Source organism: Xenopus laevis, chromosome 4S (genome assembly GCF_017654675.1).
Source record: "Xenopus laevis strain J_2021 chromosome 4S, Xenopus_laevis_v10.1, whole genome shotgun sequence".
Classification (NCBI taxonomy): domain Eukaryota; kingdom Metazoa; phylum Chordata; class Amphibia; order Anura; family Pipidae; genus Xenopus; species Xenopus laevis.
In genome coordinates this window covers 38,253,340-38,279,325 of record NC_054378.1, presented here as the reverse complement: position 1 = coordinate 38,279,325, position 25,986 = coordinate 38,253,340, and the positions used below count along the sequence as shown (strand labels likewise).

Genomic DNA, 25,986 nt, shown 5'->3' with positions numbered 1-25,986 from the left:
GTAAACTAGAATCTGACCAAAATTAACACATTTTATTAGAATAAGTATAGGGTGGGGGTGCCAGAAGGAGTTTTGTCCACTTAAGAATTTGAATGTTTAATGAGAAAAACTATTTTCTTAAAATGATTTATCATGAGTCGTCATGGACGAATCAGACTCATTTTGCTTTGCCAAAAATGTACAAAATGTAAGGCCCAAAATGGTGTTGACTCTCCGCAATCTGAATCCAAGGCTAAACCTACTACACATTTGACCTGCCTGACCAAGACACATACAGAGCTACCCAAATTGCTGGAATTATATTTCTCAAAATTACTGTGGAATACAGACCAGATCTGCTACTAAAAGACAGAGTGCACCGCTCACTGCTTTTCAAGCCACGTGCAGGGAATCCCCAATGCGATATTTTCGCCAGGTTGCATATTATGAAACTAAAGAAGACCTCTTGCGTTCCTCTAAAGACCATGAGGAGATCGATGGGGAAGCAATACAATTGTTCCCAGACCTTGCTACTACCACTCTATTAAAACGCAGAGCACTACGTCACATTACTCTACAACTACAGCAAGCAGGCCTTAAATTTAGATGGGGATTCCCATTTAAAGGAGGGAACAACTCTACTGGGTATAGAAGCAGACCTAAAGTCTCAGCATACTTCAAATGAGGATACCACATTGCAAATAATTTGGGATAAAAAAAACAGGCAGAAGTAGGAATAAAACCCGGCAATTCTCTCGGAAAATGTCTACTAAAGACTCTTAAAGGCTACTTTGGATTATAAAGGGTGTTTTGAGACTCATGTCTAAGATATATGAAAAAGTGACACATTTCCACACTGTGTGAGCCTTACCCCAACCTCACTATTAGGTCCAGTTTGGAAACACCACAAATGTTTTTGAGAACTTCCTGAGCCTATAGGTGCTCAGGTATTATTCTAACGTTTATATAGAATATCACTTGAAAGTTCACTAAGTTTTTTTCTTTGTGGTTTTCTTTGTTTTCTTCTATTTGTAAAACCTGCCTAATGCTGTTTTAGCCTATGGGGGACCTCCTAGAACCCATTTGGAGTTAATTGGGGGACTTTGAAAAATCAAAGTTTTTTTTGGGAAAAACTTTGAATCAAATTCGATCAAATGCGCTGTTCCTTTGTTTCATGTGATTCGAATTCACCCAAATATGGACCTATTCAATTGAAAATGGACCTATTCAACAAAAAAAAACTTTGATTACTTTCAGTTGGTCTTTTTGAATACGAATTTCGAAGTTTTTTCAATTCGAAATTCGACACTTGATAAATATCCCCTTGGTTTGTAGTCCCTTGATCTATTTAATGTATGTGAGTTGTGTTAGTACTAAACACTTATACCAGGCCTGTTAGCAAAGTGATGAAAGATTAATCTTTCAAAAGGTGTCCATTAGGAGCAAATTAGTTGACACTCTTAACTTTGTTTGTTAAAGGAATACTGTCATGGGAAAACATTTTTTTTTTTTTTAAATGCATCAGTTAATAGTGCTGTTCTATTAGACTTCTACACTGAAATCTGTTTTTCAAAAGAACAAACTGATTTTTTTATATTTAATTTTGAAATCTGACAAGGGGCTAGACATACCGTCAGTTTCCCAGGTTCCCCAGTCATGTGATGAGCTTCAGTCACTCTTTACTTCTGCACTGCATGTTGTAGTGATAACATCCCCCAGCAGACCATCAGCAGAGCAATAGGAAGGTAGCCAGATAACAGCTCCTAGGTAGATATAAAAACAACACTAATAGTAAAAATCCATGTCCCACTGCGACTCCTTCAGTTACACTAAAAGAAAAAATAGCCTTTCAGAAAGCAGTTCTATAGTGCAGCACTGGCTTTTTCTGAAAGGACATGACCGGCCAAAATTACCTGAGATGGCTGCCTACACACATATTCCAACTAAAAAATACACTTGTTTGGTAAGGAATACAATTTTACATGGCAGACTGAATTATTTATAGTGTAATTTAGAAATAAAACTACACCATAAAAATCATGACAGAATCTCTTTAAGATGCAGTGTGATTTGCGGAGTCTAAAACAGAAACCGAAATATCAAAGTACCAGTAAATTGTATGTTTCTTGCATTCAATAAATTCCATAGTGCAATGAATTGAATAGTGCATTCTTTATTGCAGGTAAACCCATCTTTTCATCATTGCACATTTAGCGGATTCAATTGAAAGAAGCCCATCATCTGTATAATATAATAATTATCCTGTATGTCATAAATGGCAATGGTGGGGAAAAAACCCAAGGAGAAAATCTTTCCTTTGTGTACAGACATTGTGACTCAACCACCAATATAAATATATTGCACAATATGTCACTAATTTGAAGTAAATTTCAAAACTTTAAAAATTAAAATTCCCAATGCAATAAACATTAATACATTATTATTCTTATTTTCTATTCTATTTATGTATTTTATTACATACTGTATTGCATAAATGTATAAATATGTATATGTCGTTTCTATGTATGTGATTAAATGGTTTTCTTCATCATCGTCTAAAACTTGTTTTGTATGTATATGTGTGTGTGTAGGGAAGGGTTGTTCTTTTCATTCTTTTTCCGATAAGGTGTATATCTAATATATCTATAACCTAGCTGTTTTTCCAGAGATACACTAGAGATCATTTCTGTTAGCAAGGTTTCAATAACAGATCCACCAACAGATAGATGTAGTTAGCATGTTATTTCAGTTTAATATATATAGATGCTAACCTTTTGCCTCACATGCCTCTGTATTACATTCTGATTTCTGGGAATTTTCCATGGCCATGAATTCTGTTAGCCCTGAATGAATGCCGAAGACCATATTACTTGACTGTCACATAAGTCATCTTGACACATGCTGTTGGCTAAATACTGATCCCTTCCCTGCTTTGTTCCCCTTGGCTGAATGGGGTACTTTTATCGTTGACTGTTCCTTAATAGCCACATTTGTAAATAAACAGCAAAGAAACTCTGAGATGACAACACTGAATTATTTGCAGGCCAGTCTGGTATAAGTTTTAGATTGGACTATTATTTTTACATTAGGCTATAGATATGGCATTGGTTATTATAAATAACTGTGTACGATGAGTAGATATTTATTACAAAATGATATTACAGTCCAATAAATGCCTCCATAGAAGTCAAGGACGGGAGGTTTGAAGAAATGGGATTATCATGCTGTGATAAAGTGCCTGAATGTTGGATAATTTATCATAACTTCCATAGCTAACCATCTCTATGAACAAGAAAGGCTTTGCAATGAAAGGAACTGAAAATTCATTGGGAACCCGGATTACTTTATGGATACACATGGCACACATAACAAATACACAATACAATGATTTTCAGAATATCATGTTCTACAAGTTTGTGGCAAACATCAAGAAACAAGATTAGAAAAATCATCCAGACACCATATTTGTGATAGTGGATTAGCAACCAGGCAAATAACATAGACTGATTTATCCAAATGTCACTAGGAAGAAACTGTAAGGCAACTAGTATTTTAGTGGGGGATGTAATACAAGTTGTGAATGCAAAAAAATGCACAAATAAGGACAAAAATAAGCATTTTGCAAAGTAATATTCTTTACTACACAGTTATTGCACTTGTGAACGATAATTAAACACAATACAATATTAAGACCTGCTTAAAGGTGGTGTATTGTTTGGATATATTTAGTAAGAGGTATTATTATATTCAAGCATACTGATGTAATCTATAAAATCTGCAATCTTTAGGCTAATGGTGGATGAGATTTACATTAGGCTATAGATAGGGCATTGGTTATTGTAACCAATTTTTTGCTTCTCAAAAGCTATTTATTCAATTCATGCAAAGGAAAAATTGTTTGTGCCGTGGAATAACTTTTTCCGTCAGTAGGCCAGATTCAATTCAGTGAGAAAAGTTTTCTTATGGTTTAACATGTAAAAAACGAGAGATTCAGTTCGAAGAGAAAAAACTTTTCTCCATATTCAGTTCCAGTTATTTCCCATAGATTTCATCAGAGTTTTCAAGTGATAAACTGTGAGATAAGTATTCATTTGATAAACATTTTTCATTTGATAAACATTTTTCTCACTGCATTGAATCTGGCCCAGTAACTTTTATGAAATTTAGTTTAAGGGGCAGATTTATCAAAGGTCGAGGTGAAGTTTTGAAGTGAAAAACGTTGAATTTCAAGCTATTTTCGGTGTACTGTCTCTTTAAAACTTTGACTTAGACCATTCGCCACCTAAAAGCAGCCAAAGTGCTGTTTTAGCCTATGGGGGACCTCCTAGAACCTGTATGGAGGCAATTGGGGGAGTTTGGGAGATCGAAGGTTGAAGTTAAAAAAACTTTGAATAAAGTACGATCGTACTATTCGAAGTGAATTTGGCCCACTTCGATCCCAAAAAACCTTCGACCTTCATTCGATTGGACTTTTTGAATTCGAAGTTCAACGTTTTTTTAACTTCAACCTTGATAAATATGTGTCCTTCTGCTTTTCCAAAATTCAATGGATAGTAAGACACTTATGGGGTTATGTAATAAAAGGCATCACATTTGCTTGGTTGCAGTATGCCATAGCAAATAATGAATAATTACATTGCATCCTGCAGAGGTCACATATGAAATAACACTTAAAAATTATGCCATTTTTCAACGCAGTTTTTTACATTGCGATGGGTGGTTTATTATCCTGCCATTTTTCACACGCATAATAAATATGCCCCTATGTGTAGAGGTCAGTGGCTAGTCATTAATGTAAAATTTGCACACAGTACTCCACTAAGCTCTATTCTAATGTGTGTATTTTTTTTTGTCTAATTTTATTTTATTAATGTTTATGCAGCTACTTTACCGGCTAGAAATAGAAGCAGAGAAGTGAGATAAGAGTCTCACTGAATGTCAATCTCTATACCCCTTGGGCGGAGAAAGGGAATTACTTCTCTCTTGTATAACACAGCTTTTGAAATATCACATCAGCAATAATAGGTTCTGTCAGCTATCCAACATGGACTGGATACTTTCATTTACACACACAACATTGAGAAACAGTTAATTTGTTAACATGTGTGAATGTATGTGGTCATTCAAAGACAGGACTCAACACTCAGTGGCGGGGGCAGTTAGAATCCATGCTGTGAAGGAGGGAAATAGCTCAGTCTACGAGGCTGTCAGCACAGTCAAATGCCATGGGGCTGAGCAGTGGATATACAGTGGCGCTTGTAATTAGAATACATGAATGCATTTTGAATTAGCCACTGGTAACAGGTAAGAAAAACAGTAAACAGTAACAAAAGAAAATATAAGCAAACTAAGAATTTGTGAAGGGTGCTTTAAGAAAATTCACTCTAATTTTGCATTATTTTGCAGTTTCTAGGAAGGAAACACTGGACTCAAAAAATGGACTGACAACACTGCACACCCAAGCAAAGCAGACAGTAGAGTCCAGTGTGGAACAAATTTTTTGATCATGGACCCGACCCTGACCTGCGACCCACAACATGCATTTTTACCCACTATCTGACCTGACCTGCAACCTGATCTGCAAACCCACTGACCACCATTAAAAAGGAAGTGACATCATCAGAAGTTTTAAAATAACTTTTAAAAAAGTTTAAAGGAGTAAATATACATATAATATTATAATAAGATGATAAGATAAGAAATATACAGTAGATGAGTCCTGCAACCTGACCTGTGACCCATCCAAAAAATGCTTTTCATGTAGGTTCACCTTCCTGGAACTACAGTTACTTATCAAATATCTTGCTCTGCACTGACAAGCCTCAATAATGGTAAAACTGGTCTAAAAAGCAACTGCCCTTACTGTTCTTTTAAGTCTATAATGAAACCTTTTATTTAGTGAAACTGGGTTTCATTCCAAGTATTTGCATACAAATGAGGTCTCCTCACTGCAAATGTTTTTCATGTGAGTGCAAACCCATAAAGACATTCTACAGAATCTCAGGCATTGTGAACACTTCTCTATGAAAAGAAGCTTGATTTATAATGGATTTTATGCCCCATTCTGACATTTTTTTTGCAAATCTGCTTTCATGTAATTCAAGATTTTCAATTATTAATCAGTTTTGAGTAACAGTTTATATTCAGTTTATGAAAAAACCTAACTTTGCTGTGAAGTATTAGAAAACCAAATACCTTTGTACATTTTAATTTACTTAAAATATGGTTTTTAATATCACTCATGGCACATTTTGAAATTTTGAAATCTGTGTATGGCACTGATATTTGCAGTATCAGGCAAGTTCTCTTTCCTATAAATCATGCATAAACACATCGAAGAAAACATTAGCCAATAAAGTATCCCAACAGTGCTGAACATAAAAAGCAATGGCCTAGATTTTTTTTTAAAGTGGGATGAATATTTTAGACCTGTATTCCATCATTCTTAGTGACACGACAACATAAGGAATGTTTGGAGTGTGATTTAAATATTTATTCCTCTACGTCAATTTAGATGTGTCATGGATAGTGTGTATGATGAGACAAGGATACAATTATGATTGCCTGCAGAGTAGGGTATGGGTGAAAAAACAAAAGATTTTTCCAATTTGCTATTTGTGTAATACTCTAAAACACAAGAGACATTTAAGGTATTGGTAGTTGTTAAAACATTTTATTTAATTATGCAATAAACAGGAAATAAACAACATGACAGCATCCAACCTGCAGTCACCCATAATTGTCTCCTGCAAATTAGTTTTCTCTCTTAAACCTAGATTTTATTTATTTTTTGGCAACATAAAAAACAAAGTAAACAAAGGAGTGTTATCAGTTGTGTTTCCAAGGCTGAAAGGATTAATTTATGCCCAGAAATATTACTACAAATTGAGGAACCCAACACAGAAGTGGTCGACCATCAAGGATAACTCCAACTGCATGGCATCTAATAGCCCATAGAGGTTACAAAAGCAACCCAAGGTAACAACTGAAGGCCTCATTAAATTGCCGCTCAGAAACCAGTGCAATTTGCATCAGCATTTATGGGCAGATTTATCAAAAAAAAATTATCGAAAAAAAAAAAATCGAATTTTGAATTATTTTTTGTGTACTTCGACTAGGGAATAGTCCAACTTCGATTCAAATTTGAAAAAAATTCGAAAATTCAAATATCGAAATTTATCATGTACTGTCACTTCGATGATTTGCCATCTAAAACCTGCCGAATTGCTGTTTTAACCTATGGGGGACCTCCTAGAACCTATTTGGAGCCAATTGGTGGACTTTGAAAAATCAAAATTTTTTTGGGGAAAAACTTTGAATCGAATTTGATCGAATGCGCTATTACTTCGATTTGTATGATTTTAATTTGGCCAATACGGACCTATTTGATTGAAAAAAATCTGACTTAATTTCAGTTGGTCTTTTTGAATTCAAATTTCGAAGTTTTTTCAATTCAAAATTTGACCCTTAATAAATATACCCCTTAATGTATTAGACAGAAGAGTACCTGGGGCAGTTTATATACTTCTACAGTGGATGGATATTCTGCAACAGGACTTGTTGAAAAACCCTCTTCCTCAACTTCTTTTTTTATTTTTTTTACAAATTTTCTGTTGTTTCTTCTTGTGCAAAGAGGAAAACATTTGCATATTTTTGTTATATAGTACATTATATACTATTTTGTACTGATTTCATTTTAAATACGGAAAAAAAGTCTTTGCTTGAAATAGAAAAAAGTAAAGTTTAGTTTTACTGCAATCTGTTCTTTTTCATTTAACTACACAGTCAGTACTTAAAGGTGTGTAAAAACTACCAATTAGTGATGGGTAAATCTGACCCATTTCAGTTCACCAAAAAGTTGAGAAACGGCAATTAAGTCGACAAACGTATCAACATTTTTTAAACCATGCAGCATTTTTTTTACTATCCTTTGCAGTCTATGGGCATTTTTTTCTCTGTGCAACGAGGCAAAATATTTCACTCATCCCTACTTCCGATTATAAACCCCACTGTTCTCAATCTCAGTCATGTAACATATACAAGTATTTCTATGTGGTTCAGTTATTGATGTTTGTAAAGGATAAACCATATTATCTGTTACTACAAGATTTTTTAATTAGTTATAAACTATAAATGGTACATTTTTTGTTAGGTAGGAGTAGTAAACCCGAAGCAGTATCAATCACCACCATGTCTGTAGGAAATTGGCAATATGGGAGCATTTTTTTATTTTTTTCCTAGAGTTGGAGCAAAGTGGAAAGGAGTCTTTCTAACAATGCAAAGCAATGTAAATGCTGTTGAAGTTAACTGCAATGTCATTTCATTCCTATTGACCTAATGCAAGTTAGAAAAATTTCACAGATTTGCTCAGTTAAATATCTCAGTGATACATAATGATTTTTACTAAAGAGAAAAAAAATTACCACATCATTTCTGATACTGTATATATGGATTATATAGGCTGTGATGTTTTGGTGGTATAAAAGTTTAATGTTTTTTTTTTTTAGAATAATATTTTTATTGGTTTTTCAAAGGTTTCAGAAAGACAGTGTTTGTTCATGGCAATTAAGTCAATCTTAACAGAGTAGGCATGACAGCAAAGATTCAGACGTTATAAATCACTAGTGGTGTAGTATACATCTGCAGTCCCAGACAAGGGTGGACAGACCACGTTAAAGGTTTCCATCTGTTGCTTGATCCGTGGAGTAATAGGAGAAGTTTAAAAGTGTTTACCAACTGCCCATTAAAGGAGACTCATGCCGTAGTGGCCTGTGTGCCATGAACAATAAAACACAGATGAAAGGAACAAATTAGATAGGGGGGAGAGAAAAAAAAAAAAAAAAAAAAGGAGAGGGGGGCAAAGTAGTTGGCATGAGAGGGGGGAAATCACATCAAAATAAATGAAGCGAGGGGTTACGAGGATAAGAGGAAAGAAGGGGTTTGGCATGCCTGACCGGGAAACTCCAGACGTTGCTGTCAGATAAAAGTTTAATGTTTTAACATTTAACTATTTTCACTTTCTTTCAGCTTTTCATACTAATGTCTAAATTTAAAATTCCAGAACTGTAGAATAAATGAACATAGCAATTGTAAAATCAAGTATTTATATACACTTACATGTACCCAGTTTGACAGATTAGTAGTATGTAGCGAATATGTTACTAATTGAGTTTTAAATAATGCATTATGCTAGTAATTAAAGTTTTTTTTATTCCATATAAAAAGTTTTACAAAAATAAAAGGATATAATTAGATGAGATATATACAAATTATTTTGAAAGTGGGGTTTTCTACAGAGATGTGGTTCTAAAGTCCAGTTAGCATTCAACATTACATTTTTAATACTTATTTTCATATTATTTAAAATTTATTTTGACTACTATAGAAAAAGCAAGACACCAGACACTGTAAGAGTAGTGACTACTAGGTACAAGCTCCCATAACAAGGACTGGTCATGTTTCACAAGGAACATACATAATAATGTGTTCTTATATCTTAAAAGTTGATATACTATTAATGATTCTCAGGGGCCCATTTACAAACAATAGAATCTCAAAAAATGTGTAGTTTCCATATTTTTCCAAGACAATCTGAAACTGTGAAATTTATTAATTGAAAAAGCCAGGAAAAACTTTTATACCAAACTTTGCCAAGTAAAAGTTGTTAAGGTCATTGGGCGCTGCACTAATCTTATTGGACCACTTTTAATCAATTCTGACTAGGAATTGTCTAAAAAAAACACATTTTTAGATGGTTTTGAGGCATTCTTATTTTTTAGCACATCAATCACAGTTATTTTGTTTCATACTTTTTGTATCTGGATAATAATAATTTTAATAAATTAAATGAGTTAAGTTTATGAGTATAGTCATGGTTCCCAAAAACCTCTAAAACCCCTAAAATCGACCTTTAATAAATAAGCCTTCCAGTTTTATCAGATAATATAACCTGGTCTCCTTTAAAATAATGTTTAAGTGACAATTTTATAAAGGATTGAAAATTACCCAAAAGTTTAAGCAAAGTAAGTAAGTAATTATTATGGCCAAGAGTTTAAAATATTGGGGTGTCCACAAACACACGTATCAAATAGAAAATACTCGAAATGAGACTTAACCCCCAAACAGATCAACTCTTGAATAATGTCATGTTATAAATAATCCAAACTAGAATACTAAAAAGGCAATATTTATTCACAACCATGCCATGAAGTAGTAGTTAAAAACATGTTAAAACCAAGCAGTGCTGCATCCAGGAAGTGGGATCCCTCTCTTAAGTGTGCTTGACCACGCCACCCGATTAGTGTATTTCAGGTGCGTGGAAAAGCAAATAATTAGGATTAAAGCTGACTAATGTGTTATAACTGACAATAAACACTAGGCAATTAACGACAGATCTGTCTTAATTATATGTGTGATGTCCACATCTACAGGATGCCTTAGAAAAATGAAACCGCGTGAGTCATGTTAATCCAATGTTAAGTGGCAGAGAAACAGTCCCAAAGAGCAAGGAGTCGTGCAGTGTTCAGGAATAGGTATGATATTTTACATCAAGAGTGTTAAACAAATGAGGCTGATAAGCCCAGCGGGTTCTGTGGAAACCAGAAGATGTCGGTATTGGTGGTATAGTAAGGCTCGGTATGGTGACTGAGTAAATACTCAAACCGCAAAGTCAATGTATAATGGATTTTGAATGCACCAAAATTCAGAACCCAGAAAAAAAAATAGTTTTATACACGTGGGTACATACGTCATGAGAGCATACAACATGATAATGTACAGAAACAAAAGTGAGAGACTAGAGATAATTGAGAACACAGAAAAAAAGGTTATTTTAGGCAATCAGGTGGTTCTAGTGACCAAGGTTAACTTGAGAAAAGAATCCAAGTCTCCGGGGGGGGTGATCATGGCAAAATCTGCAGACACAGAATATTATTCTCTTTCATTAAAAATGGATGGTATTGCATTGCAAATCTTAATTGGGCATGGTGTACCTTTGCTACCTGCTTGAAGGTGGTAAACTTTTGGAGCAAACGTAACAACTTATTCATTAAGAAGTTTTATTACATACACTGCACACTATCCTCATGTGAACATTTTTTTGCATTGCAAACAATTTTTTTGTGTTAATGCCCAATATTACATTCCTAAATAATTATGGATAAATGTGCAAATGTTGTAAGTTAAAACTGATGAAAAATAGTGAACTATTGACACCATTCATCTTTCTGCCAAACAAGCTCCCTGCACTTCCATGTACTAATGGACCTGCCCAACCTACTCTGATAAATATGGTGCAAGACAAGTATTTCTGCTTCACCAAACATTACAGATTGCTTTACACATTGAGGCAAATAGCTTTCTCATGTCATCTGACAAAACTAGACTGATCTGTCAGATCTGATGGTTACACCCAATCCACAACCCAGAGCATGTACTACATTTATATTATTCCATATAGACAAATACAAGAGTCCTCTGCACTCAACCCATTATCAATATTTTTAAGACAGCGACATTTTGTGCATACTGCTACTGAAAAATGCCTTATCCTTTAATCAAAACAGGGATTGTTTGTCCATATATTGCAATATATTTAAGCTGGCCAACTACGTCAACGTCATCCCATATCTGGCCAGTCCTATGCTTAATTTTCATCTGATTCATTAAGAATTCTATTACTTCATTATACATTTTGTAGTTGGCCAGCTTAAATATATCGCAATATATGGACAAACAATCCTTGTCCCTGTATGACACAATTAACAAACAGGGGTGAACCCCCCAGCATTTGCTCCATGGTGCTAGTTTTCTTTTTTTATTACATCATACTGTATATGGGAAATATGGTAAAAGCTTGTACAAGCATTAAAAAGTTGCAATAAATTACAATATGTGATACATACAGAACTTCACATATCTTTGTAAAATAGAATGCATTTAATCACATTTTAGGGACAAAAAGGTCTCAATGGACCCTTTTTCAAAACTGATAAAGAAAAATTATGTTTGTATTATATATGGTGGTTTATTGTCTACACAAAGGAACAAACTGCATATTTAGTCCAATGTCTGTTTTTAGCTGATGATTTTTTCAGCTAACTGGTCAGAGAAATAATGTATTCACTTAAATCTACTGTATCTCATACATTCTTTCTGACTTCAGTGGCTTCATGGTTGGCAGGTTTTCTTAAGTAAATATAGATACTAATATAGATACTAAGCAATTATTATGTGTGACATGCCTTAGGTTAGTCAAAATTATTAAACATTTGTTTTTTTATGTAATGCATATTAAAACTTGTATTTCGCAAACAGCAGCATTCATGGTTATTATATACTGTAACCTAAAATAGCTCCCTAAATCACTCAATCATATGTTTTATTAGGAAAACAAAGTCTTTTTTTCTGTAAGTAACATCATATTTCTCTCCAAACTGCTTAAATATATAGGGTAGAAAACAATTTGACACATTGCTTTGATAAACATTTCTAATGTTCTGATTTATATAAGTCATAAGGCTTTACAAGACATTTTGTTCTTGAAATAAATACTATATATTTTTTCTACAATCACTGATCTATAATTAAAGAGGAAATTGGAAGCTGTTTTCACTGAATTTAGATGCTATGTTATTGGAAAGTTAAATCTAGGGACCACACATTGTTGTTCTTTATTGAGTAATGTTAAAAAAAAAATATATAAAAGCAGTTTACAAACAAATCAAAATAACCAAAATTACAATAAATAATAAAATAATCGCACTTGGCACTTATTACACCCAATAAGCAGATTTTGGGAGATCTAACTCCAGAGAGAGACATTCATTTTTATATAGAGTTACCTCTACCCAATATGGTGCTACTCTAGGGCATTCATGTTTGCTTCTCTGATGAGGAGGACTGGGAGAATCTTGACTCAGATGAAGAGGACTGGGAGGATCTAGATTCTGATGGAGACGAACTACAAACTGCCGTCTGGCCTGTGTCAGACCGGCCACCTCCAGTTTTTTGGTTATGGTCTCCTCCACAACCTCCTGCTCTTCTGCCAGCTGCCAAACCCAGGTCACCCACTTTGTCTCTCAGACCTGAACCCCAGTTTATAAGTTTTTCTACGGTTCCCCAGCAACTCTGATGCCCACAACTCGTGAGCCGGCTCTCCAGTCTCCTGCTTTGGTGCCAACCCTTCACTCACCTGCCTCTGTGCCGGCTCTTCACTCACCTGCCTTTGTGCTGGCTTCCCAGCCAGTCCTTGCTCCTGTGCCAGCTCCCGGAAAGCTGCGTGTGCCGGCTCCCCAAAAGCTGCCTGTGCTTGTTGCCATGCCCAGCCAGTTCCAGCCTCTGTGCCTGCAGCCTAGACAGTTCCAGCCTCCGTGCCTGTTCCCCGGCCATTGTCTGTTTCCGTGCCAGCTCTCAGACGACTGCCTAGTCTTGTTCAAGTTTCCGTGCCTCCGGGCCGGAGGACCTGTCTTCCCTGGATAGTTCCACTTTCCCTGCTACAGGACATGGTAGGGCGGTTACCCCTGTCTCTATCAGGCCTGTTGCTGTAAGTGGTGGTATCGGCGTCCTGGTATGCCCGTTCCTGTTTCTGTTGGATGCCTGTGCTCCTGGTCCGCCACCTGTAATGGGTGCCTGTGCTCCTGTTCTGCCACCTGTCATGGGTGCCTGTGCTTCTGGTCCGCCACCTGTCATGGGTGCCTGTGCTTCTGGTCCGCCACCTGTAATGGGTGCCCATGCTCCTGGTCCGCCACCTGTATTGGGTGCCCGTGTTCCTGGTCCGCCATCTGTAATGGGTGTGAGGGGTCCTGTCTACCTTCCTGTTCTGGCTTCTGACTCTGGCGATGATCCACTCTTGGCTTCCAACCCTGATGAAGTTCCTGTCCTGACTTCTGACTCTGGCAATAATCCTGTCCTGGCTTCTAACGATGCTCCTCTCTTGGCTTCTGACTCACTGGCTACTGATCTTGTCCTGGCTCCTGATTCTGGCAATATTCCTGTCTTGGCTCTTGACCCCGGGAACTCCTCCGATCTGGCTCCTGACCCCGGTGACTTCTTTGATCTGGTTTCTTATCCTGACGAGGCTCCTGTTCACGTTTCTGATCCTGGAAAGGCTCCTGTCCATGTCTTCAGTGATTGGACTAAAAAGGATGGGGGCCATTTGATCCCGGGATCGCCCAGAGGTCGATCCTCAAGGTGGGGGGGTAATGATAGGATCAGCCCGGGACTCAAACTTTTTTGTGCTGTTCTGGATACTTGCTGCACTTACTTTGTGAGCTCTTGGGGCTGATCCTGAAATCTTCATTGTTGTTTCTGAATTTGCCTGTTCCCAGATTGTCTCCTCCCTTCTCATTACCCTCATGTGTTCCCTATTCCCCATCTTCTACCCTTTATAAACCCCGCCCTGTGCTTTGCTCTTTGTTGAGTCATTGAATGTATTTTGTTTGTTCCAGTTTGACCTGACGACCTGAAAACCTTGATTCTTGGAAACCTTGATTCTTGAAAAACCTTGTCTTGAATATCTTGTTCCTGAATATATTTTACTTTGTTCCTGAATGAGTACCTCAAAGTTTCTGTGTCCCCCATGTTTTCCTCACCTTGTGGATACCCTGATCCTTTTTGCCTGTTGCTGCCTTTTGTTTTCTGTGTTCTGGCTGCCATTAAATCTTCAATCTTCTATCATCATGTCTTTGCCTCCAATCACCCATGGGTACACCCATGGGCTTCCGCCATATCCACTCCCCATGGAGTGGCTATCCTCTAAAGGTTTACAGCGGTTCCTCATTGTAAACCTTACACAGTATTAATCAAAGTTATAGACCTATGAGATTCACAGGAATATGGGTCTTTTGCATCCTTGAGTATCAGAGTGATTATTGCCCTGTAGCACAAGGAGGGAAGTTCCCCTTTCAAAGTTGCATGAGTAAATGTATCTAGTAATCTTGGGGATATTTAGTTGGCAAGTAATCTATAACAGGCAACCGGTAGGCCATCTGGGCCTTGTGTTTTATTTGTTGGAAGAGCTGCAATCGCTAAGTCAATATCTACTTTCATTAATGTATTATCAAGAAATTTTCTTTCATCTGGTGCAAGGTGAGGAAGATCAATACTAGTCCCAGAACTGCTCCATGTATATGTACTGGCCATTGGGTTAGGGGGAATAGATCTGTTTGAAATACTCGGAAAACATGTTGGCCATAGCTAGCGGTTCTGTAACTAGGTCCCCAGTGTGGTTCCTAAGACCTGGTATTGCTGTGATCTGGCCTGTTAGCTTTGCCATGTATGCCAAGGTTTTACTGTTCTTGTAGCCAAGCTCAAACACAAGTTGTCTAGAGCAGGGTCCCCATCCTTTTTTACCCATGAGCCACATTCAAACATAAAAAGACATGGGGAGCAACACAAGCATGCATACAGTTTCAGGGGGTGCCAAATAAGAGCTGAGATTGGCTCTTGGTAACCTCTATGTGGACTGGCAGCCTACAGGAGGTTCCATTTGGCAGTACACCTGGTTTTTATGCATCCAAAACTTGCCTCCAAGCCAGGAATTAAAAAAGAAGCACCTGCTTTGAGGCCACCAAGAGCAACATCCAAAGGGTTGGTGAGCAACATGTTGCTCAGGAGCCACTGGTTGGGGATCACTAAAAGTATAATAGTGTGTGTCATCTGTACTGATCAAGTGCCCATTAACAGCTACAATGGATAGGCTGCAGAAAGGTGTATGCAGAATAGTGCAACTTCCTAGTGGGGTGTGTAGTAGCAGCTATTCACCAATATGACAATGCATTGATTAACTCAGGACATAGAGGTGGGGTACAATAAACATAAAAGCAATAATTCCAGCAGCACTCCTATATGTGAATCAAAAGTTATTTATTCATGCCATTAGCAGAGCGACGTTTCGGGCTATTCCAGCCCTTTATCAAGCTAAATGCACTGTGTAACAACATACTTAAATAGGTGATTTAGGGGGAGGGGTTACATCATGGTTCCCACCTCCCATTGTGGGACACAATTCCCAGCATTCCCAGTGAGAATATCCAGAAAATTGGTGAATCAAATACATTAGTGATAAATACTATAAAAACAGTTAAAACATTTATAATATATCATAGTAAGTGTTAAAATTATAAAGTGCTTAGTGTCCTTGAAATTCCAAAAACTGGAGGGTCAGAAAAAAAGTCCAAAAAAGATCATCTGATTCCAATGGCCCCCCACTAGTCCATGTGTTGTGCCATTGTGCCACTTTTGTATTAGAAGCGGATTAACAGATAAAACGATAAAAACATTCAAATATTGTAGCCATTTAAACATTTGGACACTTACATATTTATGCTCAACATCTGGAGTGCTGGGTACCTACAGTTGTCAATACACCAGCAAATCCCAGGATTGGAGCAGTAAAATTCTATAAGACAAAAATATGACATATTTTATATTAAATCAGTATCATTGGGTATATTACATTGTATTTCATTGAAAAAACAGTTTGTTACACTTAAAGCATGATTTCTTCAGAATTACCATATTATATAAACAATTCAGGGGTATATTCTCGGTTTAGTCCCCCAGGACTCAACGGACCTAATCTCAAAATCCATTGCATTTCCAATTTTTTTAATACATAAATTCTATCACCTCCACGTCTAAGGGGGCCTACATCATCTATCACTTGATATCTCAGTTGACTCACTGTGTGTCTCGCTTCTCTAAAGTGCGACGGAATGGGTAAATGATTGTAATTGCACCTTATGTTGGATTTATGTTGTTTAATCCGGTCCTTTACCTTCTGAGTTGTCTCCCCAACATATGCTAGTCCACATGGACATTTAATTAAATAAATAACAAAAGTTGAATTACAAGTGTAATAATTTGTGATGTTAAATTTCCGTCCAGTATGTGGATGTGTAAAAGATTGCCCTTTTGTGATATTATTACAATTAGCACAGCTCAGACAAGGGAAAGTACCCATTTTGGGGGTTCCCAAAAACCTTTGTGTACCTTTAATTTTAGAACCAACATCCGCTTTTATAAGTATATCTCTGAGGTTCTTGCCTCGCTGATATGCCATCATAGGGACTTCTGCAAAAGCTGGTATATGTGAGGCACATGTTTGTAAGATGTGCCAATGTTTTTGAATAATCTTACGTAGTCCATTACTGGCTACAGAGAATTTACTTACAAAGGCAAGTCTATTAACATCTTTTTGTTTCCTTTGTTCATTCTGTTGAGTCTCCCTAACCTCCTGTATACAGGAATTCAGGAGCATTTTCGGGTAACCCCTCTGTAAAAACCTTTGTCTCATCTCCTCAGTTCTCCCTTGTTCCTTCTCCTGATCTGAGACTAAGCGTTTAACCCTCATGAATTGTGTTTTGGGTAAATTATTTTTCAATGCAGGAGGGTGGAAGCTGGTGTAATGTAACAAACTGTTACGATCTGTCTCTTTTTTATAGAGATCAGTTTGGAGACCAGAATTATTTTTCATGATCCATACATCTAGAAAGTTGATCCTCAGCCGATCATGTATGATAGTAAACAATAAACATAGAGTCTTGAGACGGCCTTGAGACGCCATTCTTGCAAAGTGTTCCAGCTGCCATGTCAGTTGAGTGCTTTCCCATATTTGTATTCCATAAAAATGTTTTTAGTTTAAGGTGACTGCTAAAATGCAGCCAGTAGAGTTTATATTAGTGCTTACAATACCTAAAGTTTTCAGGTGTACCAAGGTGAAGAAGCATTTGGTGGACCAATGTTCAGGTTTAGCAAGTACTTAAGAGTAATCCACCTTATATACATGTGAATGCTGCCCGATACCCTGAATAATATAATACAAGATGCAATATCACGCATGAAACACACATTGCACTTGAAAGCCATTACACAACTTTTTATATGAATTTCCTAGATTGCCACCTCCACCAATCTATTTTTTTTTTTATAACCAAAGAAATAGTTCAGGTACAAAAATATGTATTCAATATTCTTTTAACTTTAGGTTCTGCTTAGTTGATAACATATTTTTTCCATTAACCATTCAATAAACACTTCATATATTTAGATCCTAGTAGACAGCCCTTATACATTTTATGTTAATGAAAGTTTCTCAGTTTTGATTCTATACAAGGTCCTTGTTTACAGTCTGGAACTATTCAGTCTTATTTTAGGGAAATGGGGGTATATGTCAGGTAGAGGTCTTTCAGACTGGAAATGTAATAGATTTTTTAAGTAGCGACTATTTTGTTATGTTAATGTGTTTGGCAAATCAGTAAGCTCCAGATCAAAGTTCTAAATTGCAGTATGCTAATTTCATAAGAATCATAAATGACAGTGGGGCTCATTTATCAACACATTGCAGTACAAAAATGGTCGCCTTTTCCCAGCACACGCATATATTTAATATTGTTGGATGCTGACATTTGAGTCACAGCAGGAAATAGCACCTTTTCTGTTGCAAGACTTGTAATACATGTAACAAGTGTGCACACATACTTGTGCACTGTAGCCACACCCACACACCAAGAAAGATGCCATTTTGACACAATTGCCCAATATTTACGCATAAACAAAACCTTCACAAACTGACACTAACTTTTGCTCCTTGGGCATGACACCAGCCCTGACCCAATCCTTTACCCACCTCCCAGCCAGGTGGGATCCATGAAAAGAGCTCTGAGCATTTGTGCTCTCCCTTTTAAACAAATTTTTTTTTTTTATATACAAATTATACTGCCACCTACTGGATAAACTTTAAATTAGATTAAATTATTGTTAACCTCAGAAAAGGAAAGTAACTGCCTAAAGGTGGCCATACATGGGCCGATAAAAGCTGCCGACAGACCAAGTCGTCAGCTTATTGGCTCGTGTATTGGGCCCCCCGACTGGCCAGATCTCGATCGGATGGGACAAAAAATCCCGTCGGATCGCGGCCACATCTGTTCGTTGATGCCGTCCAGTGATCCGACCGCCCGTTCCCGTTCGTTAGGATCCGATCGTTGGGCCCTAGGGCCCACGATCGGATCAGTCTGATATTGCCAACAATAATTTTGGGATTAAACTGTGATGGAGTGCCACAGCAGAATGTTTTCTAATATTTATTAGTGATGGGCGAATCTGACATGTTTCTTTGCAACAAAAATTCACAAAATGGCAAAAATTCTCCAAAATGCATTGAAGTCTATGAGCGTCAAATTATTTTTGTTGCACAGCAAATTTTTTTCATCCATCAGAGTCTATGGGTGTCATTTTTGCTCATCACTATTTATTATATAGATTTATTGAAAACGTCCACAAATTTGTATTTAGTACATTTGTAAACACTATATTAGCAAACTGAATATTTCTAGTAATGGTGGTGAGAGGCTGCAGAGCTTTTCCCATTCAGTGAACACAGGAATGCTTTTAACTCTGCATAGAATACTTGTCGTATAACTGAAGTATTGTAGTATAACTGTAATATTGGTACATATTGTATTCAGTGGCTAAAGTTTTTATTTAATCCCAAGAGGAGATGGAGCTGTTAGGCCATGCGTGGTAGATTTGAGACATGGTAACTTGTTTCCTTTTGGCTAATCATCCTTTTTGATAACCAGATGGAACATCTGGATTGTGTGATGTAGATTATTTATAGGTTAAAAAAGGGAAGTTCAGTTTTACATGTTTTTCTTTTGTGGGACTGGAGCCTAGGTAATCATTTTAGAGGATGTGTGGAAAAGGTTTGTTCTATATCTTTTAAGGATTTGGAATATGCAACCAATATAAAACCAATCTAGTATGCTCAATCCAAATGTAAAAGTTATTAATTGCCCTTCCATGCAGGTAATTGGTTGCAGGATTTAGTGTGATATAAAATAACTGTCCATGAATATGACTTGATGTATTTACTTGGGCATAATTTGTATTTGTTTGCCTGGAACGTTCCATCTGTAATGCAACAGATTCTTTGGTGCATTTTCTTCCCACCACACCTATTAGACACTATAAGACTGCACAATGGTTAGTATCATGATCAAGCAGAGCGGACATTTCAGTTAAGAGCGGGTACTTTACTGTCATGCTGACACTGTAACTTTTATAATAGGTTCTTAATATGTCTAATGGGTTCTTAAATAGCTTTAGCTTTCATCCCTCTAGTGTAAGAAATGAAAATCTTGTAAGAGCTTCTCTCCTAAAGAAATGTAAATGCAGATCTCTGAGTACTGACATTTCAAAAGACCGCAGTCCCACCAGCCGAGAATCACTCTCTTTTATCAGGTTTCCTGTCAGTCATGTTGATTAAGCTGATAAACAGTGCAAGTCTCCTGGGCTGGAAAACAAGGACACAAAATAGCCATAAAAAAAGACATAAAAGCTAGTCTGTAGAAGAAATAAAAAGTAATGCTTAGTATGTTTTTAAAACAGAAATGTGTCTTTTATTTGGAATAAAATCAGAAATCCTCAATCAATAATTACTACTCTGTCCTTAAAGTCTGTCAATATATTCACATAATGGAAAATACATAAAACGTGTTATATTGCTAGTCCTTATTGTATCTTTTTACCTCTGTAGGTATGCGAAAACTACCCCAAAATAATGTAGGTGTAATATAATTGCATTGTTGCTCTTATATTGTTTTATTGGATATCCATCGCATTCCCCTCGGATATTGGACTGGATATTGTTCAATTTGACTATACACTGAGCTAAGTTTAGTGATTTACTCCATTGACCCGTGGAGGTAAGTGATTGGACCAACTCATGGTCCTGTGGGTTGACTGGCGACTTGTGATGGCCGAACTTTTTCGCCAGGCGCGAACCTGCGGTGAATAAATTTGCGAAACCGCCACGAAAATTTGCCTGGTCTGTTTTTTTGGAAGCCGGCGCATTTTCGCCAGCGACTTTGCGCCGGCGTAAAAAAACGGATGCCGACGTAAAAAAAAAAACAACGGAATTTTTCAGCAAAGTGAAACGCCCCAAACCTGCCCATCACTACTGGCGACCCCTTAACAGGCTAGTGCTTAAATTGAGTCTAGTCTTGTCTAGCAAGGACATAATAATTTTGTGATTGCCTGCCAAGTCCGTGGAAACAAATCAAGCTGTTTGTGTTAGGTCAGCTTAAGTAAAACATTTTTACATAGAGTAATGTGATTCACTCTGGGTTGTATATTCTACAACTGGTTAACAAAGTGCAAATGTGATATCCTAACCCAAACATATATGTATTAATTTGTGTGCTCTCATACAGATCCCATAGTAATCTGATACTGATACAGTGTCATGTAACATGCAGAAGTATTAAAGTTTTGTCTTCTTGAAGCAAGAGAAGCATGGTGTCTGTGTATAATTTCTCCTCTGTCTATAAGAAAGCTGCAGAGATTGAGCTACCAGTGTTCCCATCTCTTAAGCAGAATGGGAACAGCATTACTTGATGGTATTTGAAACCTATGCCCTACAGTTTAACAATTCTTCCTCTGCCTCTTCAAGGTTTTGAGCCTAAAATACCCATCTGGAGTTCAAGGAAGATGAAAGGCCTTTTTACCTTCCAAACCCAAGCTGGGGATCTTATTTTAAAATTTGACTTGTTTATTGTGGGTCTGCCCCAAATTTAAGATACACTTAAGAAGGTAAATACATAGCCTATTTTGGAAGCTGCCCAGGGCTTTAACTAAATCTATTATATGACAATAAAAGTGAATAACACCTCTAGTCAGATGACAAATCATGAACAGATACAGTATAACAAGTTGCTACATCAACAGGTGACGGATGCTTCAGAATTTCTTCTTTAGGATCAATATCCTCTATGCAATGTAATTGTGACAACTATATTTTCGTTTAGCAAAAGAAATGGTCAATTCCTTAAATTATTAAAAGCTGAGCCCCCGTGTGGACAAAAATTCAGTTATTATTTGACTGTCTGAGCAGATAGGTTGTGAATATATGATGGTGAGATGGTGATAGGGGAGATTTGTTTATTAATGGTCAGATTTTAGTCATGTTAGAGAGACTAAACTCTCAAAGAGTATAAATGAAAAAATACATTAATCTTGAAAACCTCTACAAGTTTTAGTTTCTCAGACTATTCCTAGCAAAAAATTCAAAATCCTCTAAAAGTCCGATTTGATTTAAAGTGGTCCAATCAGATCAGCGCAGCTTCCATTGACTTCTATAGTACCTCAACAACTTCCATTGACTTCTATAGTACCTCAACAACTTTTACTTGGCACCCGAGGTGTTTTTGGTTTTTACACTTATTACATCTCAACTTTTTCGCGATTTGTGGAATCTAGACTATATACAATTTTTGATTAAAGAAAATGTCTTAGAAAAACACAAACAACAGAGTTAATATTCTACTTAGATAATTTCTTAAATAGCTGCAAGCACAGGGAATTAGTTACTTTCTCTTTACTACAGTACTTCCTCAAGAACAACATAATTACTTTTAATCGCTTAAGGGGATGTGAAGACCTCTATGAACATTCTCCTTCCTCATGTGAGAACTAACATCTCTTATGAGTAAAGAACAAGTTTGACAATTATGGATTAGACGATGCTTGCAGAAGGAGAGAGATATGAACATTCAGAATACTGTATGCCAGACACAGAATTGCCATAGTTTTTAAAATCATAAACTTGTTGTCAGTTGATGATACATATCCTTTAGCATTGGCAGCAACTCTGCCAGCATGCTTGATTGTCACTTCTGTATATCCTCTATTACACACTGATAACTCATCATTATTAGCCTTCTGAAACTACGCATAGTATCTCCAAGAAGCATATGTATAACACAAGGCTAAGCTATTACCTTTCCCCCCCAAGAACTTGATTGTAGTGTGCTCCATTCTATATTTGTGACTTCACATGCCAAAGCATTATTATGCTTGGAAAAATCCATTTATTGTGCATCTTTTTATAGCTGGAAACACTAGGGGGCAGATTTATCAAAGGTCGAGGTGAATTTTCGAATGAAAAAAAAAATCGAATTTCAAGCTATTTTTTGTGTAATTCGACTAGGGAATAGTCCAAATTCGATTAGAATTTGTAAAAAATTTGAATATCGAAATGTATCATGTACTGTCTAAAAATCCAACTTCGACGATTCGCCATCTAAATCTTGCCGAATTGCTGTTTTAGCCTATGGGGGACCTCCTAGACTCCTAGAAATCTGGAGTCAATTGGTGGACTTTGAAAAAAAATTTTGGGGAAAAACTTTAAATCTAATTTGATCGAATACACTATTCCTTCGATTCAAATTCGAATACGGACCTATTGGATCAAAAAAAAAAATTTGTCTTAATTTCGGTTGGTCTTTTTTAATTCACATTTCTAAGTTTTTTCAATTCGAAATCCGACCCTTGATAAATATGCCCCTAGGTGTGTTGGTTACCGAGACCAGCAATGCAATGAATCTGAAAGCAAAATATGATAAACGAGTATTGCACGAGGGCTGCGATGAATCATATGGTAACCATACAGAGTTATACTCAGGTCAGTTATCAGGGACCTGAAATACACAGGGGAAAAGCCCTTCAAGGAGGCTAAACTACAGTATATCTAACATTAGTCCATCGGTAATAGGTTCAAAATCAGAAATGGTTTTGGTAAGGGGAAACAATGACTTATGCAGAGGTGGAGGAAGGTGCGTCATAGTTTTGATAGGATTTTTTTCACGGACTCTTCTTAAAGAATGTGTATATCAATGCTGCCTTAGCTCATGAAGGAAAATAAACCATTTAAAGTGTAACTACTCAAAGTGTAAGGTGGCCATACACAGGGAGCGGATCTCTCCCCGATATGCCAACATTGCGGTGGCCGATACCGGGCTGATACGATCATGGGCCCTTGGCCCAACGGTTGGATCAGAATGGAGGCTATACAGGCAGTCAGATCGGAGAACCGCATCACCTAACAGATGTGCCCGTGATCCGACAGGATTTTTACCCAGCCCAATCGGCATCTGCCCGACTTTTGGCCAGATATCGATCGGGGGTGCCCGTCGGATGGCCCCACATGGACCAATAAGCTGCTGACTCTGTCTGTCACCAGCTTTTATCGGCCCGAGAATGGCTGACAGGAAGAAAAAGAATTCTGAAATATGCTGAGCTAACATCAGAGCAAATACATTCATTGGGGAGGGGGTGAAGATCTCACATTTAATCTCAACCAATTATTCTTTCTTTCTTTTTTTTTTTTAAAGTACAAAGAATGTAAAGTAAAAAAAATATGCCTGAAATGTTAATTACGATTAACATTTTTTATTGTAGTCTGATTTTTTTTCTGGTCAGAAAAAAACTATTTTTCATAGGGAAAAAAACCTCAAATATTTTGTGATTTATTTAATCCTGAGGCTGCTAAAAGTCAGAATAAAAGTACTTCATCTCAAAACTACTGAGTTCATGTAGAAGTCAATGACAGATGTCCATGTTACAATTGCAAGATATTACTATCTGCGCTGGGTTTCGTATGAGAATCATCAGGCGTCAAATTTGAAAAAATCATATGATTCACTATTTTTTCACTATGTTATCGAGTCTTTTCCCACACCAGATTTTTTCGAGTTAATTTACTGATAAATAAGGTAAAAATGTACATGGAGTTTGGTCGAAGTGATTTTAATATAATAAACACCACCCACCACACAAATTGGTTAGTATAGTTGCTATAGTGGAAGCTGCCCTCATGGTCTGCTTCCTCTATAGTTACTCCACTGACTCTACACTGTATATTTTTAGTTATTTTTCAGAGGAATTAATCTAGAGCCCACATACCTGTGAGAAGATGAATTAACTTTCAAATTATAAGATCCTTTGGCAGGGTAGGATTGGGCTGACTTGACACCGGGAAAAAACCCGTTGGGCCCCGGCCTTTATGTACCCCTGCTGGCCCAGACCTGCTCCCCCCACTGGCCCCCAAAAAGAAATATTCGGTGAATTACACCATGCACAGGGCCCAGCTTTCGCGCATGCGCACAGGGCCCAAAGGTTTTGAACCTGCTGGGACCCGGTGGGCCTCTGTGATCCAGTCTGACCCTGTCCTTTGGGCAGGGCCCTCTTTACTCTCTACTTCTGTTTTTATATACACCCATTTATTGTACAGCACTGCAGAATATGTTGTCACTTGTTAATAACAAAAGTTTAATTCATAGCCCAATGATTAAAGTGTTCCTAACCACATCATGTCTTAGCCTCATGCTGATGTACTAAGGTTTTTATACTAATATATGAAAAGTATACTGCTTAATTTTTGGATTTGGAGTGCTGCTAAATTGTTTTGGGTTTAGGAGACCACGCATTAAATAAAATGCAGGTAATGGCGGATGAAGCATTTTGATGCAATTTCTAGCTCACAAAAAGGCAGTGAGCCTTGTGAAGAATTCTTTTTCAACTGAACAAAATGAAAATGAACAGTAAATTAAAATTCAATGTTTAAAATGATTGCATCACAAACTTCATACAGTACAATTGTCAATTAACTTTAAGCATCTATCATATTGCCACAAGGTGAAACCAAATAATTTGTTTGCTTGTTTTTTTAAAACAGGGATGCAGCATATCTATCAGTTTGGGATTTGGTCAAAGATCGGGTCCATTACCCAAGCCAAACTCAAACCCTGTTGATATTTAGAAAAAAAAGATAAATTGCCTTATCTGTGAATCACAAATTCATGTTCAGTTGCTCAAAGCTGTGATTTTAGGTATTTTAAAAATTCCAATATAGTTCACATGAACATGCTGGTATTTGGCCAAATTCCAAACTGAATTGGAGTTTTTTTTTTAAAATTTGAATTAGATTTTCGAGATTTATTATACTCTGGCTCAAAACTCAAATTCTAACTATTCGACTATTCGCCACATGCAAACTGCCGAATTGCTGTTTTAGTCAATGGGAGACGTCCTGGGATGAATTTGGAGTTGTTTGCAGCCTTCCTGTTTTTCTGCTTCCGAGATTTTCTCAGAGAAAGGTTGCCAAGTTGTGATACAGTATGTGTATCTCTCTTTTGTTCTCAGTTATTGCAGTTAAATAGTGCATTTCTT

The 25,986-nt window shown here is 36.9% G+C and overlaps 1 long non-coding RNA gene across 1 annotated transcript; it reads right to left on the bottom strand.

Moving 5' to 3' along the window:
• Window positions 1–1,616: 1,616 nt before the first annotated feature.
• Window positions 1,617–20,273, bottom strand: LOC121393223. Its single transcript, XR_005960866.1, has 3 exons — window positions 20,171–20,273; window positions 16,297–16,378; window positions 1,617–1,742 (listed from the first exon to the last, which is right to left on the bottom strand). It is a non-coding gene; the product is annotated as an uncharacterized LOC121393223 (long non-coding RNA).
• Between the last annotated feature and the right edge of the window lie 5,713 nt (window positions 20,274–25,986).